This window comes from Ochotona curzoniae, unplaced genomic scaffold (genome assembly GCF_017591425.1).
Source record: "Ochotona curzoniae isolate NIBS_2020 unplaced genomic scaffold, NIBS_Ocur_1.0 contig_43, whole genome shotgun sequence".
Taxonomy (NCBI): domain Eukaryota; kingdom Metazoa; phylum Chordata; class Mammalia; order Lagomorpha; family Ochotonidae; genus Ochotona; species Ochotona curzoniae.
In genome coordinates, this window is record NW_024466218.1 from 5,535,882 (window position 1) to 5,552,983 (window position 17,102).

Sequence of the window (17,102 nt, forward strand, 5' to 3'; positions counted from 1 at the left end):
TTGCTGGGCTAGATTTCTTTACCTCCTTGTTTGTATGGGAACCTGGCCTGGGGGCAGACTGCGGAGGGCTAAGATGCAGCACCCACAAGTTGGGACTGGGGGCAGGTCAGGCTATGCCAGACAAGGCCAGGCTGCAGCATCCAATGACAAAGGCCAAGATAGTAAACAGGTCGTGCCAAGCTGGGTTGAATAACCCCTGGCATATGCAAGATACGTGGCTGGGAGCAGGCCTGGTGGGGTAGCTAATGGGATGTCCCTGCTGGGCTGCAGTTCCCACTGGTGAGCATGAGAGCCAGAATGGGAGCAGTGAGCTGGGCTGGCCATGACTGAAGCATGTGTGTATGGACTGGGTCTGGGGTTATATTAGACTGGGCCAGGCTCTTACACACTCCGGTGCTCACAAGAGCCAGTGTAGGTATAGGATAGTCTGGGTTAGGTGGGATTCAGCTGCAACACCCAACAGTAATAGTTGAAATGAGCATGGACCAGTCTTGCAAGGCCACTGAACCTGCCAGTGAGTGCTGGGACAGATGGGCAAAGCAAGGCTGGTTAAGCAACCACAAGTGCTCTTGAGATCTGTGACTGTGAGGAAGCCTGATAGAGGAGCCTGGGGAACGCCTCCATCAGGACGTAGTTACTGCTGATGAGCAAAAGTAGTTCCTACTGGTCTGCAAGTGATAAGATTGTGTGGTGAGCAAGGTTAGGCTGGGCTGCAGCTTCTAATTTGACTATGAGATGGGAATGAGGACAGAACTGATCGAGCAGTTATAACCACCAATGTGTAGCAGGTTGATGTGGGTGATGGACTGAGCTGGACGCCACACTGGCTGGCACACAAGGAGTGCCACCTCAGATGTGGTCTGAGGTCTGAGGTCACCTCAGATGTGGTTTCTTTGAGGATCTTCCAACCTGGACTACTGTACTCAAAACTCCAATAATAGCGAAAACCACAGGTTCTGTTGTCTGACTGTGGAGTACATGTGTCAGAACTGGACCTCCTTAGTTACTGAAAGCCTGTGCAGTGGACCACATGCCCAGATGCCCATGGAGGATGTGATAGCTCATTGAGGATTGCAGAGGATGTCTAATATCATGGCAAAGGATGGAGGAGGATGGAGGACAGAAATCATTGGACAATTATCCTGGTCAAACTTTGACAGCAAGTATTGGGTGAGTGGAGACTCTAAGGTAGACTATGTCAGCCAGTGGACCTTGGAAGGATTTCCTCAACCTTGCAGCATCAAAATCAACAGCATCTCAGAACAATGGAAACCAGTTAAGCAGTGCCCTCAGAACATGCTCCACATCGGGGATCTTAGGATGACATCAAGTTGACGTCCCCCATCCCTAGATACTGATGAGGTTAGCTTGCTGGGCGAGGTCCTCTCCCTTTCTCTCTCCTCCAGATACTGAAAGAAAAAATAAAATTGGAAGAAATTGCCTCATCCACTTTTTGTCTGTTGGCAGAGAAAAAGTATGCAGTCAAAGCAACAAAAAAGTATGAAGGTATTACAAAGGCTCATTTTATGAATATCTTGCTATCCTTCCGGATTGCGTATTTACAACCCTCCAGACCCTAATCAGTGGTCCATAAGGATATGCATCCTTATCAACTATGTAAGCATCATCAAAAATAAACTGAATTTATAAAAATAAACCTCAATATATGACTTTTCTAGTTTGTTTTTTTTTCATAAAAACTGAATGGTTGTTTTCTAAATTACATCCTATGCTAATAATGTAGCACAGATAATAAAATTCATATTACAACACGAAGGATACCATTGACAGACTTGTTAATGAGTATTAATTCCATGAGTGTTCACATTAATCACAATAAAAAAACCTCAAAATGCTGAAATATAAAAAATTCAAATATGAAAAGTGTCATAAAATATGCACATCATTAACAATGCTTTGAAATGTTAAAAGTAATTTTTTTTAAAGATTTAGTTTTTAATTAAAAGGTAGAGTCACAGAGAAAAAAAGGAGAAACAGAGACAGCCTTCCATCCACTGGTCTACTCCCCAGTTGGCCACAACAGCCCTAGTGGGACCAGTATGAACCTAGTAGCCGGGAGTTTCTTCTGGGTCTCTCACACAGCGCCATCCTATACTTGCTTTCCCAGGCTCATTATCAGGGAGCTGAAATGGCAGTGGAACAGCTGGGACTTGAAACAGCATCCATGTAGCTTAGACTGCTACTTCAACCCCAAAAGTAACTTTTTAAAATAACCAATAACTTAAAAATAGACTTTTACTAACCAAGGTAGAGCAAATGTCAGCACATGAACAGACCATGTTTTTGTATGACTCATTACTGCAGATACTCTAAAACGGGGCTGATTTTCTTGATGTGCAAAAAAAAAAAAAAAAAAAAAAACGACCACTGACACAGGATGGTCAAGAAGGTTTGGAATTTAAGTGCAAGGCATGGAGCACAGTGTCAGGCAACTCTCCAGGCTCCTTGAGGGACTAAGGATAAGGAATCTTGTTAACAAGCTGGAATGGAGGGGTGCATGTTCAGCTTGTGTGCAGGTCCCTGGTTGGTCTGCAATGTTTGTTGTTCTTCACTGCTTAGGCAGTAATAATTTTTATGATGGCCGAGTAGGCCTGAGTCAGGCTGGTGGTAATGACTTTGGTTCATGGCTGGAGTGTCTGGAAAAGCCTCAAGATAAGAATATGACCTGTGGAGCAGACAAATGTCCTCATGTCATTCACCTCATGAATCATGAATCTTATGATGTGTGACCCTACTGGCTAAAATTCTCCCCCAATTTGGTGACCTCATTTTAATAAGGAGTGGACTGGCAATCAAAGGAAAAAGAAACTTTAAAGAAAAGAGACTGTGAGACTGAGGGTGACCAGGGCCCAAGCATTTCCAGGATCTTCATCAAAGGCCCAGACTAGGGCTTGGATTTACAAAGTGAAAGAATGATATTTACAGTTCTGGATAATTCTGGGAAAATAATAATATTATACATGACATGTGGAAAAGAATATATATTTCAAAAGTGAAGGTCCATAAACAAATTCGATTGGAATGTAGCCATCCTAATTAACTTGTGCATTATCCTGTGCTGATTTTGTGCTGTCATGGCAGAGACAAGTAGTTAGGACAAAGACTGCATGTGCTCCAAGACAAATTTTTCATTAGCTATACGAGGAGAAAGTTTGCCAACCTCTGATGGCAGACAAAAAGTATGCAGCCAAAGCAACAACAACGTATGATGGTATTGCAAAGGCTCATTTTATGAGCATCTTGCTATACTTCGGGATCGCATATTCACGGTGTTTGTCAGTCCTTTTATACTTTATATCTTGTGACTATACCTCCCATCCTAAATAGTCACTTCCATTTCTACTTTGAATTTATAATTCTGGCTTTGTCTTAATTGCCCTCCCAAATCACTTAAACTCTAGGTCCAGCAGAAGCTGGAAACACCATCACATAATAAATCACATTTTTCTGTCTCAAGTGTAGCTGAATGCATTTCTCATGCTATATGTCTGTCCTATTTATAAACATCACACATCAGAATGAAATTAGTTTTCAGAGGGCAAAAAAGCATCTAGGGTGAGACAAAGAAAAAAATTCTGCTAAATGTTTTACCTTATTAGAACTTGACCCCCTGCTAAAACATTCTCAAATATTGTTCCCAAACAGTGCAAGCTACCGGCTTGAGTCTTGGAATGGCACATTATCACTCAGAGGGTTGTTTTTATGACTGGATTTAAAATGGAAATGCCAACAGGTTTAATTATTGTACCACTGTAGAGGGTCTGTGCATTAACAATATTGCATGAAAAAATACCAATCTCCCCTGTGAATATGTTGAGCACTCTTAATATTTTTGTTTTCATTTATAAACATTCACACTTTAATTTTTATGAATGTCAAACAAGACTTCTCATAGAAATGACCTCTGAAGTTCTTTCACTTTAAAATTCTTTCTTACAGAAAAGATGGTCAGAGCATATGAAGAGCGATAATTATTAATACAAACCAAACAGGCTTGTCATTCTCTACTTTGGTCCTATTGCATTTGGCCCATTTTTCTAGGGTAGAAACAGTGCTTTGATGAACTGAACATTCAAGCTTTAGAGAAACAGAGCTATAGATATTTCAACAATTCAGGACAGTGCTATAATAAAGCTAAGAGGAGCCATTGGCTAAGATAATTTGGGACAACTAGGTTTTTTCCTTCTTTTTTTTTTTTTAAAGTCCCTAGTTATGTAAGTGGACTCTTCTTATAACTTCAAATATTTTGATTTTATATTGGAGCAGAAAGTCTTCTCATCTGAGCTTTGGTTTCCTCTAAGATACCATATGGTGATGAATGTCCTAGACTGGTTTGTTGCTACCAAAAAAGCAAACCTGAAACAAGAAATCGGTTGCTTTTATCCAAACTCGGTGGAATTGCCTTTAGCAGCCTGCCATGTTCTTAGGATGATCCAGGCCCCACTGCTTAAAATGATCCTGTGAGAAAGCTTTCACTGGTTAATTCTGTTTTTCCTTTGGGCTATAAATTTGTTCCACTACATGTGACTAGCCTCCTCAATGGACTTGGAAACTCCCTCTTTCTCTGTACATATTTATTTATTTAGCTATTTGAAAATTACAGACTTAGAATCGGGGAGAGAGAGAGAGAGAGAAAACAAAAAGAGAGAGATCTGTTGCTTCTTTCCCAAAATGCTACAATAGCCAAGTCTGAGCCACGCTGGTGCCAATGACGCCAGGAGCCCAGCACTCCAAATGCACCTGGGGAGGCAGCAGAATGAATGAGGTAGGTGCAGGATCTCCTTTCTTGTGTACAAAAATCTCATTAATTAATAACAAGAAAACAAACAAACAAAACAAGAAAGAAGGAACAGAAGGGAGCACTAAATGCAAATCAAAGGAGGAAAGGAAAGAAAGAAGAAGCACAGCTTTACTCTACAAAATTGTTCTTGTGGTAGACCAAGAGTCTAGATAAAATCTAAAGTAGCTTCTGAGGCAACAGCACAAAGCAAAACAAATAAAAAACACCTCACACACAAAACGAAACAAAAAAACCTTTTCAGATTTAAACGCATAAATTCACAAAGGTTGTATGAAACAAGACATACATGGTGTGCTCAACAACAAAAAGCAACAATTTGATCAACTCAGTCTTCACAGAATTACATGTCTCACCTGGGTCCCTTCATACATATCCTGTCTGTCATTGCGGTTAGGACTGAACTGAAGATTTAACTCAAGATGACAGCAAAATGTTAGAATGCATTAGAGCTATTTTAATGGACAGTTATAATTCCAAGGCTCACACACTCTTTCTTGCTCTCCCTCTATTTTTAATGCATTTTTTTTTTCATGTACTGGTCTCAAATCCCTTTAGAACAACACTGTTTGATGTAATTGGTGTTAGCACAGGGACATAGCTGGAATTCTTTGGTTCTCTCATATTCACTATAAATATAAATTCGCAAACTAAATTAATTTACCAAAAAGATCTTTCGGGCAAAACAAAACAAACCAGGAAACTGAGCTTTAAAAAAAGAGATGTGTGTACGTTTACCCCTACTTAAATCTGAGGGAATGGCAAGTAATAGTCTACTACGCAATGCAAGCCAGTCACTGCATCTGGCTGGGCTTTAAACAACCATTTCTTGGCTACACAGCGCATATCTGCAAGTACTGGAGTGATCAGAGAGAAAACGGTACAATTGCAGTGAAAGGCAAAAACCAGCTCTTCTAATGGTGTAGAATTGAGATCAATGATGACATAGTTCAATTACAGCATTAGTTCTTGATGTCAGAGAGGGGTTAAAAATGGATCGTAATGACTCTTTAGCAGATAAATTTGGAGCAATTAGAGGTCTGAAAATGTCTCTTTATGTAACTGAAAAAAAAATAATTGCTCTTAAATTATCTGGGCTGTGGAACCTGTTTCTTTTGCCTGATAGAAACTGTTTTAAAACACTATAGCTTCTCAATGTGGACTTAATCAAATGAAATTCTAAGCTCAGATCTCAAGAAGGGATAGATTAGATTTTTAAATTAATCCAAGTGCTAAACATTCTAAAAGGTTAGCAAGTAAGTATATAATGGAGAATAAAGAGAATCTTGATTAAATAGTATAGCGTTATACTTCGACATGGTAGGCTTCTCATAGACAACACTGAGTTACATTTACATCCCCTCATTAGTGGTCATTGAAGAACACAAACTGCCCAGTTATACCAGACCATCCAGACTGACTACCATCCTGAAAATAGTACTTTTCATCTTTTGTTTGATATAGAGATATGTTTAGTATGTTTAACTAAACTAAGCAAACAAACCCTGTTATTATAGATTTATTATACCCAAACCATCTTTTTCTAAACCACAATTTGCAATTTATTTCTGAATTCCCAGCCTGGTAATAGCAGTAAATTCAGAAATGCTTGTCATGATTCTTTCCTTTCCTTTCCTTTCCTTTCCTTTCCTTTCCTTTCCTTTCCTTTCCTTTCCTTTCCTTTCCTTTCCTTTCCTTTCCTTTCCTTTCCTTTCCTTTCCTTTCCTTTTTTTCTGGCTTCCTTCCTTCCTTCCTGCCTTTCTGCCATCCTTTCTCTTTCTTTTTTCTATTTATGCTGTTAGGATTATTAAAATGAGATATTTGTTGCTTTATTTCTATCCATCAATGAATTGCAAGGCTACAATTCACACTAGATTGGGTTTTCTTGGAGTTGCACAAACAGGCAAAAAACCCACAAAAATCGTGTTCATGGCCATTCTGCAGAAACTAGTAAAACGCTCAATTTGGCTGTAAGAATCACATTATATACCCAAAGGAGATAGTTTGGTGTTTCTTCCCCCTGTCCTTTGTCTTGAGCTGGTCATTTAGCTGTGTATATTGATGGACCTCTAATCCCTTAGGGTTCTGTTTTCAGTAGTGTCTTCATTCTTACTATTAGTGGTAACATGAATTATGTTAATGTGAAAAAAGCATAAAGCAAGAAAACAGATTTTTTTTTGCAAGTTTATTATTTCTTGATGCTGTTTCTCAAGTAAGATTCTCTGTAACAGGTACAGGAGTTTTGATTTGAAATTGTTAAAATAAATATGCTTATATGCATATATATAATTGTGTATTATTGTACTTCATAGACAAATGACCATGATTTATATCTAATGAACCCTTTAATGACTGTTGATAATCCCATGTAAAACACTTAAGAATCCTTCACAGCAGTGTTTTAAATTAGCAATTAGTAGTACACCTTGTAACATAAGTATTTATCTTCTTTTTGTTTACACACAAGGAAACTAAAGCCCTGAAACTTTAAGCAATTGACTTAGTTTTTCATTTTTGGTATTTTATACAATCAGCTAGACATCTTAAAGATGTAAAGTAGAGGTACTTTCATAAATTCTAAACACCAATAATATGATATAAGTTCCTAATGCTTTGAGATTTGGAAAATATTTTCAAGGACAATAGCTTATTTAATTACCTGAGAATCTTTTCTTTGTGTAGATTTTATTATTGCAAGGTTATGGAAAGGTCATTTGTTGCCTGTTTCACCGTGTTCATAACGAGCTCATCCTGAGGCTGTATTTCTGTGGAGTGGAAGGATCTCAATCTCCCCAGACAAGCCTCATCCTTGGTGTGCAATGTGATGGTGTCATTTCACACCAAGGCATGTGAAATGAACAGATTAACCACAAATAGTGTGTTTATTTCAATCTGAATATTTTTGAAAAAGGTGGCTCTTTCTTTTTTTATTGTGATAAAATTCTACTCCTGGATCCTTATCATATATTTAGCGTTGTTAACCCAATACTAAAAATGTCAGGCAACACAAAAATTAAGATCTGCTCATGGGTTGGGGTTTAAAACACTTCCTAACAAGGTGAAACGGTCCTTGATGTTAATTTTATTTATTTATTTTTAAAGATTTTATTTTTATTGGAAAGTAAGATATACAGAAAGGAGGAGAGACAGAGAGGTAGATTCTTTGTTGATTCACTCCCCAAGCGGCCACAACAGCTGGAGCTGAGCCGATCTGAAGCCAGGAGTCTGAGGCCTCCTCCAGGTCTCTCATAGGAGTGCGGGGTGCCAAGGCCTTGGGTTGTCCCAAATTGCCTTCCCAGGTGACAAACAGAGAGCTGGATGGGAAGTGGGGCCACTGGGATTAGAACTGGTGTTCATATGCCATCCCGGCACATGTAAGGCAAGAACTTTTAGCTACTAGGCTACCACACTGGGCCCTATTTGTTTTAAAGGATTTGTGTGAAAGGCAGAGCAAGAGAGAGGAAGGTAGAGGATAGATGAAGAGAGACCTTTTCATCTGGTCGTTCGTAGCCTAAATGAACACGATAGCTGGGACTGAACCAAGCCAGGACCCAGGAACTCCTTCTCGGTTTCCCAGGTTTCCCATGTGGTTGGAAGGAGACCAAACATGGCCCCTCATACACCACTGTTCCAGGAATATCAGTAGGAATGTGGATTGAAAGTGAAGTAAGGAGGCTAACACAGTAGCCTGATTGGCTAATCCTCTGCCTTAACAGCATCAGCATTCCATATGGGCAAAGGGTTTCCGTCTCGGCTGTTCCCCTTCCTGTCCAATTCCCTGTTTCGGTTTAGGCAGTAGAGGATGGCCCAAGGCCTTGGGACCCTGCAGGGTGAGGGAGACCAGGAGGAAGCTCCTAGTACCTGGCTTCAGATTGGCTTAGCTCTGGCTGTTTCGGCTATCTGGGGAGTGAGACAGCAGATGGAAGGTTTTTTCCTCTGTCTTTCCTTTTCTCTATGAATCTGCCTTTGAATTAAAAATGAATAAATCTTAAGAAAAAAAATAAAATAGTGAAGTACCTGGGATTCCAATGAGTGCTTTAATATGAGCTCAAAGGCTCCACCTGCTGTGCTACAACACCAGCTTTCAGGTTAATTATATATAAAATTTTCCCTTGTTTGATAAATAATAGTTCAAATGTTTCATTTTTTAGAGGTTAACTTTAACTGATCAAATATTGCGTATCTATTTCAGTTACAATAACACTTATTTGGGACAAGCACCCTGTGTAGGGAATAAGATATTCAATTCAGCAATCAGCAGGAAGCTATCATGTTTCAGGTACTATTCTTGGGTCTGGGTTTACAAATCTGGAGAAGACATATCCTGGCCTCAGTGATTTCAAAGGGCGGATCAGGGTCAGATTATCGCAAATATGAAAGTCAGATAAGAGTGTACATTGGTAGGAGATACTGACAACCTAATTTGTTGACAAATGGTTCCCCCATCTTCCCAGCGATGCCTTCTGGGTGCTCATCTGGGGCTATGGGCACGTTAAAAGGGGCCTAGGGACTTTTGGGACCACTTGAAAGTGGATGCTTATTTCCCCAAGACCAGAGTTACTGCCTTATACCTGGAAAATATCCCTTTCTAAACCTCATACGAAACTGGAAAGATAAAAAAGTGGAATTATCAGTTTAATGAACCCCAAACAATTGCATTTGCAAAGTCACCTTTATGCCTTTAATATGTAAGTCTTTTCCTTACTGACCCATGGGAGTCTGTGACCAGAGATTAAAATACTTCATCACAGAGATTAAAATATTACATCTCTTTGGAGTTTTTATTCTGATACTCGGCTCCATTTTCTTTGAGAAGCTCTCTGTTGAGTTAGTGTGGAAGAAGAAAGGATTGAAGTGATGAGCTAACCATATTCCATGCACTAACACACATTGTTCTGTCTACAGGCCTGGTAGCAACTCCGTTAAGGTCACCTTACTTGACAAGCTGTGACCTCTTCCATGTCTGAAGATTAAGACTGAAAATCATGATAGGACGTGGAGCAAAGTTTTAAGAGTACGGAAGAGCTAAAGGAAGCAATGGGCCAAAACACTAATAGGTTTCAGGGGAAGACTCCAGTGTGCCTGGAGAAAATAAATGAATCAGTGGAAGAACAAAGCTTCCCTGTTTTGCTTTTTCAGCCCATCATTTTCCTAGTCTCTCTGTCCTGCCATCACCTTTGACAGACATACCATGTGTCTAAGTAGAGAACAGCTGTCTGTGAGGCGCTAACACCTCCACCTCCCATTTGGTGCCACCGAAGATTCTGCTTGCATGCTCAAGGGAAGTGCACTTTGAATGAAAAGTGGGTGTTTGTGCCACCCCCCTAGATTTCATGGGGCAGAGGGACATGCAGAAGCGTAGAAATGTGTCAGCGGAATAGACTGCCAGAGTACGCTGACTAAAGCTGAGTAGCACACAAATGTTTAGTTCAGTAAGGGAGTGCAGCTGAAAGTAAAGTGCAGGAGCTGATGATGCAAATGATACTCACTTCAGTTACAGCAGCTGTCTCAGCACCAGCCTATCCTCATAGTTCCAGGTAATAAAGCCTTTTGAATATACCAGACATGGGCATTGCCTTTCCTTCTTGCTTTCCCTTATCTGAGCTCCTGGACCAGTTAGAAGCCTCTCCTTTGACAGCACAGGCTGTCGAGGTTAAAGAGAACAATTGAACTCTTTCTCATCCTTCTCAGAATTTCTGGCTATGCTGAGAAACTACAGTTATTTTTTCCCCCAAGTTGATCAATTATAATCTCAGGGCAAAGCTATTGGAGTTATGAATTCTGCTTTTATCATTAGTAACTGCTAATAGCAACATTTTATATGGTAACCCTTTCTCTTCACATTCCTCATATTTATGATTCAGTGGGAATTGAGCAGATGCTGCTTGGGAGAGTTGTCTAGAAATCTTTTGAATTAGATATGATCCAAAAATCAATGGCGGAACATGGTTTTGTTCTGCTGGAACATTTCTTTGTGCTTCTAGTTCTTTGAGGGCAGATACCACGCTTTATAAATCTTTGAACCCCCTACAGACTCTAGTACCAAACTTTGAACAGGAAGGATTCTCAATCAACAATTGTTCATAAATCCGTATGTGCTTTTGAAGCAATATATATGCATATATGTATATATATATATATATATATTACTTTGAAGAATGATTCATTGCTGGAATTTTAGAAGAGTGAAATACAATACTTTAATTTTTTAAAAGCTTCTTCACCAACTTCTTCAGATTAATTCCATCAGCATCTTCTTATAAAATGTTTGTAAGGAGCTGTTTGTTAATAAATTCAGACATGGATTTCCCTTTAGAATTAATGTAATCTGTTTGGGGGAGATAAGAATGAGAATATTTTTGCAATTTGTAAAATAAAAACTCACTCACTCCGGATTTGACCCTGTCAATCATATATACATGGGTTTTTCTTATATCCTGGAATCAAATGATTAAGGAAAAAATTGCTGTGTAGTTTAGTGCGAAGAGGTTTGCCATGTAAATTATCCCTACCCCTTGGAAACCACCGTTTCTGAAATGAGAGAATTATAATACTGTCTTTCCCTTTTTTGCTATCTGAGTAAGGCCTGCTTTGTAATTATTTTAGTATGTGAACTGACTGTTCTCTGTGTTCAAAACAATTTTGAGGCAATGTGGATGAAATGTTACCCTACACTGGCATTTTGCTTTCCTTCTTTTCAATTTTCTTTCTCCATTACTGTCATCCAGTCTCCCCAACCAGAAGGAAGTTGGGGAGTTTTAGATTAAAGCCAATTCTTTGACCTGGACCACTCACTTAGAGAGGATAAAATAATGGTTGAGCTAATGTCCACAGTGTGACATTGTGTGCAAGCATGCACACACACACACACACACACACACACACACACACACACACACACACACACACACACACTGGTAATATGACCTGTGCGCATCTCCCTCAATCTAACAGTAATTTGGGATTCCTCATCTGATGGGCACTTACACAATGATCTCTTTCATATACAGGGTGGTAATTTCACACTAAACACTTCAATTATTTATAAATGGATCTCAGAGACAGCAACTGGCAGCTGGGCTATAGAAGCTGCTCCGAGTGAGGCGTGGCCAATGGAACCACATGCCACTTTAAACAGTGTTATTAATATTTATGTGACTTGATCAGCTAGTTTAGATGCAGGTCTTCCCTGGGCTGTGTGGAAGACGCTTTCCTATTTTCGCTTGCCTGTAATTATAAGCTGATTCTTCTCTTTGCCAAACTTCAGGGGTAATCGAAGGTCAACTCCCTGGTCTGAAAACTGTGCCAAACACATCCAAGTCCCAGCGCTTTCTTTACTTTTCTCTCATCTCTTTGGAGTCAATTAAACTTAAGTCTGAAAGTAAGAAACCAGGAAGCTCAAACTGTCAATCTTGGATTAAGATTTTGGTTTTAGCATTTGACAGTGACATTGATTATGTAAATAGAATTAATCTGGCATAAGGGAAACTAGTAAAATAGATTAAGATCTCCGGTTAATGAATTTACAGCTTTCAAATAGAAACACATACACGCACATAGATGCAGACATGGCAGCTCTTCAGCACCTTTGAGTCATTGCTGCACATTCCAGGTGTTTCTTGTTTTTCAAAAAAATGTCCTCTGATGTCAGTGAAGGTAGATTGTATTGACATCTAAAGCGAGATCCATTCTGCGCCTTAATCTATTAAGGAAAGGGCATACAGTACTGGTGTCCAAGAGGTCTGATTTCTCAAGTCAAATAAGAATGTATGGAAGTGATATTTATAGTACTGTTAGACAATGGCGATTCTTTGGAGAAAGAGGCTGTGAGGTTGGTTTAACATCTGTCTCCTGCTCTCCCCATCTGATGACAACCTTAAGATGGTAGTGCAATAGCTATCGGCTGGCAACCCTGTAAGGTGACAACCAATAGAGGGCAGCACAGTTACATTTTCTTAGCAGTAAGCTGGAGAACCGATGAGGCATGTATTCCTTACAGCGGTCTCCATGACCGAGTCACTTGTCTGAGCCACAAGGCAATATTTTCCCTCTTCATTAAGACTGACTGATGCGGAAATTCAGAGTAAGAAACAGGCTGTATCAGCAAAGGTCTATGTTAGAATATACTTTCACTCTCTTGTAAAGTTACAATTCAAATATTACAAATAATTTCCTTTAGTACCTTCACTGTGTTAGCCAAATACTAGTTGACATTTTGGATTTAATTTTCTCATTATCTTTTCTCTCTAGAGATTTGTGGAAATACTAATCATGGTGGTGCACATAGTGTCTGGTTTGGAAAACTGAAGTTTATGAGTTCTCTCCTAGCAAAATCCAAATTCTGAAGGCTTCCATGGCCCAGCACTATAAAGAAAACACACTGTGGAAAGGACAGGCTTAACCACTGAGTAACTAACGACCTGCACTGATGACTAATCACCTTGTATGTTGCCTCATTTGTTAGATGAGATCTGGATAAATAATCTGCAATTACAGTGGAGTAGATGAAGACTGATAGGTGAAGGAAAATTTTATCCTCTGGGATCAAAGAACTTTCCTCTGACTTTGGTGATGAATTACTTGTTGCAGGACAAATAAATACAGTGTAGAATGTGATACAATTAAAAACACTCCCCACCTAAGAACCTGTCCCAGTTGATGAAAGTCTGTTCCAGGAGGAGGCATGACTTCAACAGCTGAAGAGGTGGAGCGTAGAGCCCAGTTGGTGCCCCAGAACCAGGAGTAACCCAGGAGTGCTCATTCCACGAGTTAGTGGGCCAGAAACTGGGGTAATGAGATAATCACCTCAGTGTTTAAACAACCAAACCCTACATCTTTCCCAATTCATTGTTCTTTTCTCTTTCTTTCTTTTCTTCTTCTTCTTTTTCCTAATCTCCCAAGGAATTGCTCTCTGCTCTGGCATGGCTTGAGAAAAACAATCCAAGGATGCTGAGTTTGAAAATAGACACAAATTTTCCACGTACAAGAATAAAAAAATCAAGTTAAATTTGATGATGGTTGCAGCTAATTAGCATGTAGGCAGCTTCCTTACACCGAAGAGTGAGCTACATGCCTTATTTCTTTTAAAGAGGAAATACTAAATAAAAGATGGGGCGGATTTCATTGGGTACTGCACGCTTGAATATATGGCATCAAGGGAAATATGAAAGCTCAAAAAAACATTTGGTGCACATTCTAGAGTTTGAGCAAAACCTTGTATCACTGAATTAACTTTCAATCAAACAATCTAACTATTAGGGTGAATTTTCTCTTTATTTTTCTGCTTACCTTGACATTATTTTTGATTCCTTTAACAGTGAAGTTTTGGCTTACCTGTGTTTCAGGGAGTTTGACAAGCAGTGGGAGGCAGCAACCACAGATGTGCACACAAGGACAGCTGAACTCATTGTACTTCTCACTGTCGTCTTCGCAATCAGCACCGTTGTTTTTAACCAGTAAAGTCTCATAGATAATGAGTTTAATGAAGATCATGACTTTTCGTTCCTCTAGATTAGCACTACCATAACTGCTAGAACTGGTTAACTAAATAAAGTCTCAATCAAGATTACATACATTCATATGACACCAGCTATCCAAATACAATTGTTGAGGATAGGAATTACGGTTATGATGTGGGATGATGATGTGTGTTGCTAAAGGAAGAAGGAAGCGGGGGTTGGTGAGCCATTAGGACTTCATGCCTGATCACATCCCATGACTCTTTTCCAAGCACATTTCAGTCTGGTCCTACCGTGAATGGCGCTGGACACCATATCTTTTTGTGTTATATATAACATCAAATGAATTTTCCAGCTTATGCCACCTGTTCATCAGAGCTCAACTCCTCGAAGCCAGAGGAGAGACACCAGTGTCTTAGAGATGCCTTAAATGAAGGCGAGGAAACAAAATGTCTGGAGGCCAATCAGCAAGGCGATCACAGAACTTAGACAATTAACACTTATATTTAGGATTTTATCCTGTTTCATTTTTAACAATGGCCCAAGTGAAAAATGCAGTATTGGTCACAAGAGTTCCCATGGAACAGACGCACCGGACTGACCACTCAGTTTACTGAAGGTACTTTCTTGGTTGCCATTCTCTTCTTGTTTCTTCTTCATCGAGTTCAATTTTCCTCACTTTTCGTGATATCTTGTCTTATTTATGTTATCATCAACGTTATGCTCACTTATAAAGTTTAAAAATTGCACATTTCCTCATTTTATTCCTCACACTGCATCCCTTGGAATAAGGAAAGTCCGGTTTCCGAAACTCCACCTGGGTGGGATCATGAGCCATTGTTCAGGTAGAACAACAGAAGTTGATGAGGTTTGGAAAATTGGGGACATTCTCTCTGACACTATGAGACAGGAATGGACTTCTTCATGCCAGAAGAAGCTGAAACCAGTGCCTGGTTATTTTGCAGCTCAGGGAAATTCCAGGGGATTCAGCAGTGGAGTGCTGTAATGAAGATGTGCTGATGGAAACTGAAGACTAAATTTTATCTCCTGAGATAGTGAGGGCAGTTTGCACAGAAATATTGGAACCAATCTTCTTTAAGGATCATGGACTTCTAAAATGTGGAATAAGAATGAGGTCTTCTGTAGACATTCTGGCCTGTGTGTGCACCACAACGGTGCAATGTGCAAAAGGCAAGCCTTAATATGACTAGCACAGTACTTATTGCCATCCTAGTGGGTGATTGCTAAACATAAAATTTGAAATCTAACTTAATTAAACAGATGACATTAATTTTTCTTCTTTTTTTTTAAAACACCCAACGTTGTGGGACAAAATTCAGTTTATACAGTTACTGATATCATTGATGATTGTGATAATAGCAACAACTGCTGTTCTTTATGTGCATGTTACTTCTCCATAAAATATGTCTCTATTAAATTAAGAGGAAGTTATTATTAGTAATCCCTTATTACCTGAATAAAATTGACATCATCCATCATTTGATTTCCTGATCCAATGTGCTGCATGATCTACTCAGTGAGATGCTTTTGGATATTTTTCCCTTATCTTTGGTATCATGTCACTTCCTTACACACACAGACACACACACACACACACACACACACACACACACACACACAGACACACACAGACACACACACATTTATGTGTATGCTTTGGAATGTATAATTCTCTTCTGTGAAATCTCTTTCAGCTATTTCTAAATTGCCTTTGGGACCTTTTGGTTCCAGCAATTTGGAAAATTGTGCTATTACAGTCTACATCCTTCTAAAACCCCTAGAAATAATGGACAAAATACACTTCTCACATAGATTGACACCTAGCTGAGCTTGGAAGAAAAGGAAATTTCAGGCTTACTGAGACAAAAATGTTTCATAAAAGAAAAATAGAGCAATAAGTTTGTGAACCAGTATCATAGTGTCCTGTTTGTAGGAGAGAGGATTCTGGTGATAGATAGAGGCTCCAGTAGTTAGACTGGCAGGAGCTATGGCCTTGGGCCCACAGAAAGCCTGAGGTAGAACAAGTAGGAAAAAGAGACCAAGAAATGGAAAGTAAATTGAGGAAGTCCAAGAGAAAATCTCTCAAGAAAACTTTATTGAAAAAGAGAATACAAAGAGCTTTCCAGACTTGAATGTAGTTCTGCTGCCACAGGGTGAAGTACAATTCCAGAGAAGAAAAAGATAAATTCAACCACGCAGATCAAACCAATGGATGACCACAATTTATTTTTGCAAAATATTAGAAATAGCAAGTTTGCTACTAATTACATAATCAGTGGGCTTTTTCTTCTCAATTGAGACAACCTAGGCAGGTGCAGGAGATTATGTGAGAGAATGCATGATGATAGTATCATGGAAGAGGCATATTCCGTCCTACCATTATTATCCTGGTGATGGGCTCCAGAACACTAACAGAATCACTGCTTTTGTTTTAACCACAGTGCCATATCTTTACTCTGAATATTGGTTAACTAGGGGAGATATTGGCAGCCAGGTGTTTTACTGCTGGTTGATCTTTGGTTATCTTGAGAATCATGGCGTGTACTCACAGTTACGCTTTCCTACTTAGGAGATAAGATGGTATATATTTACACACACACACAGACAATGCATTAATACAATTTTTTTCCAACACATAAGGCATAGGACAAACTACCATCGCTAAGAGGATTAGCATTGGGAGGATACTATTCTTGCAGCTCATCAATCACTTAAATTAAAAGCATTCCATAAAGATAAATTATTCAGCACAATGTTATCAAATTAACTGGTTGTGAACATAAACTAATGGCTAAAGTAATGAG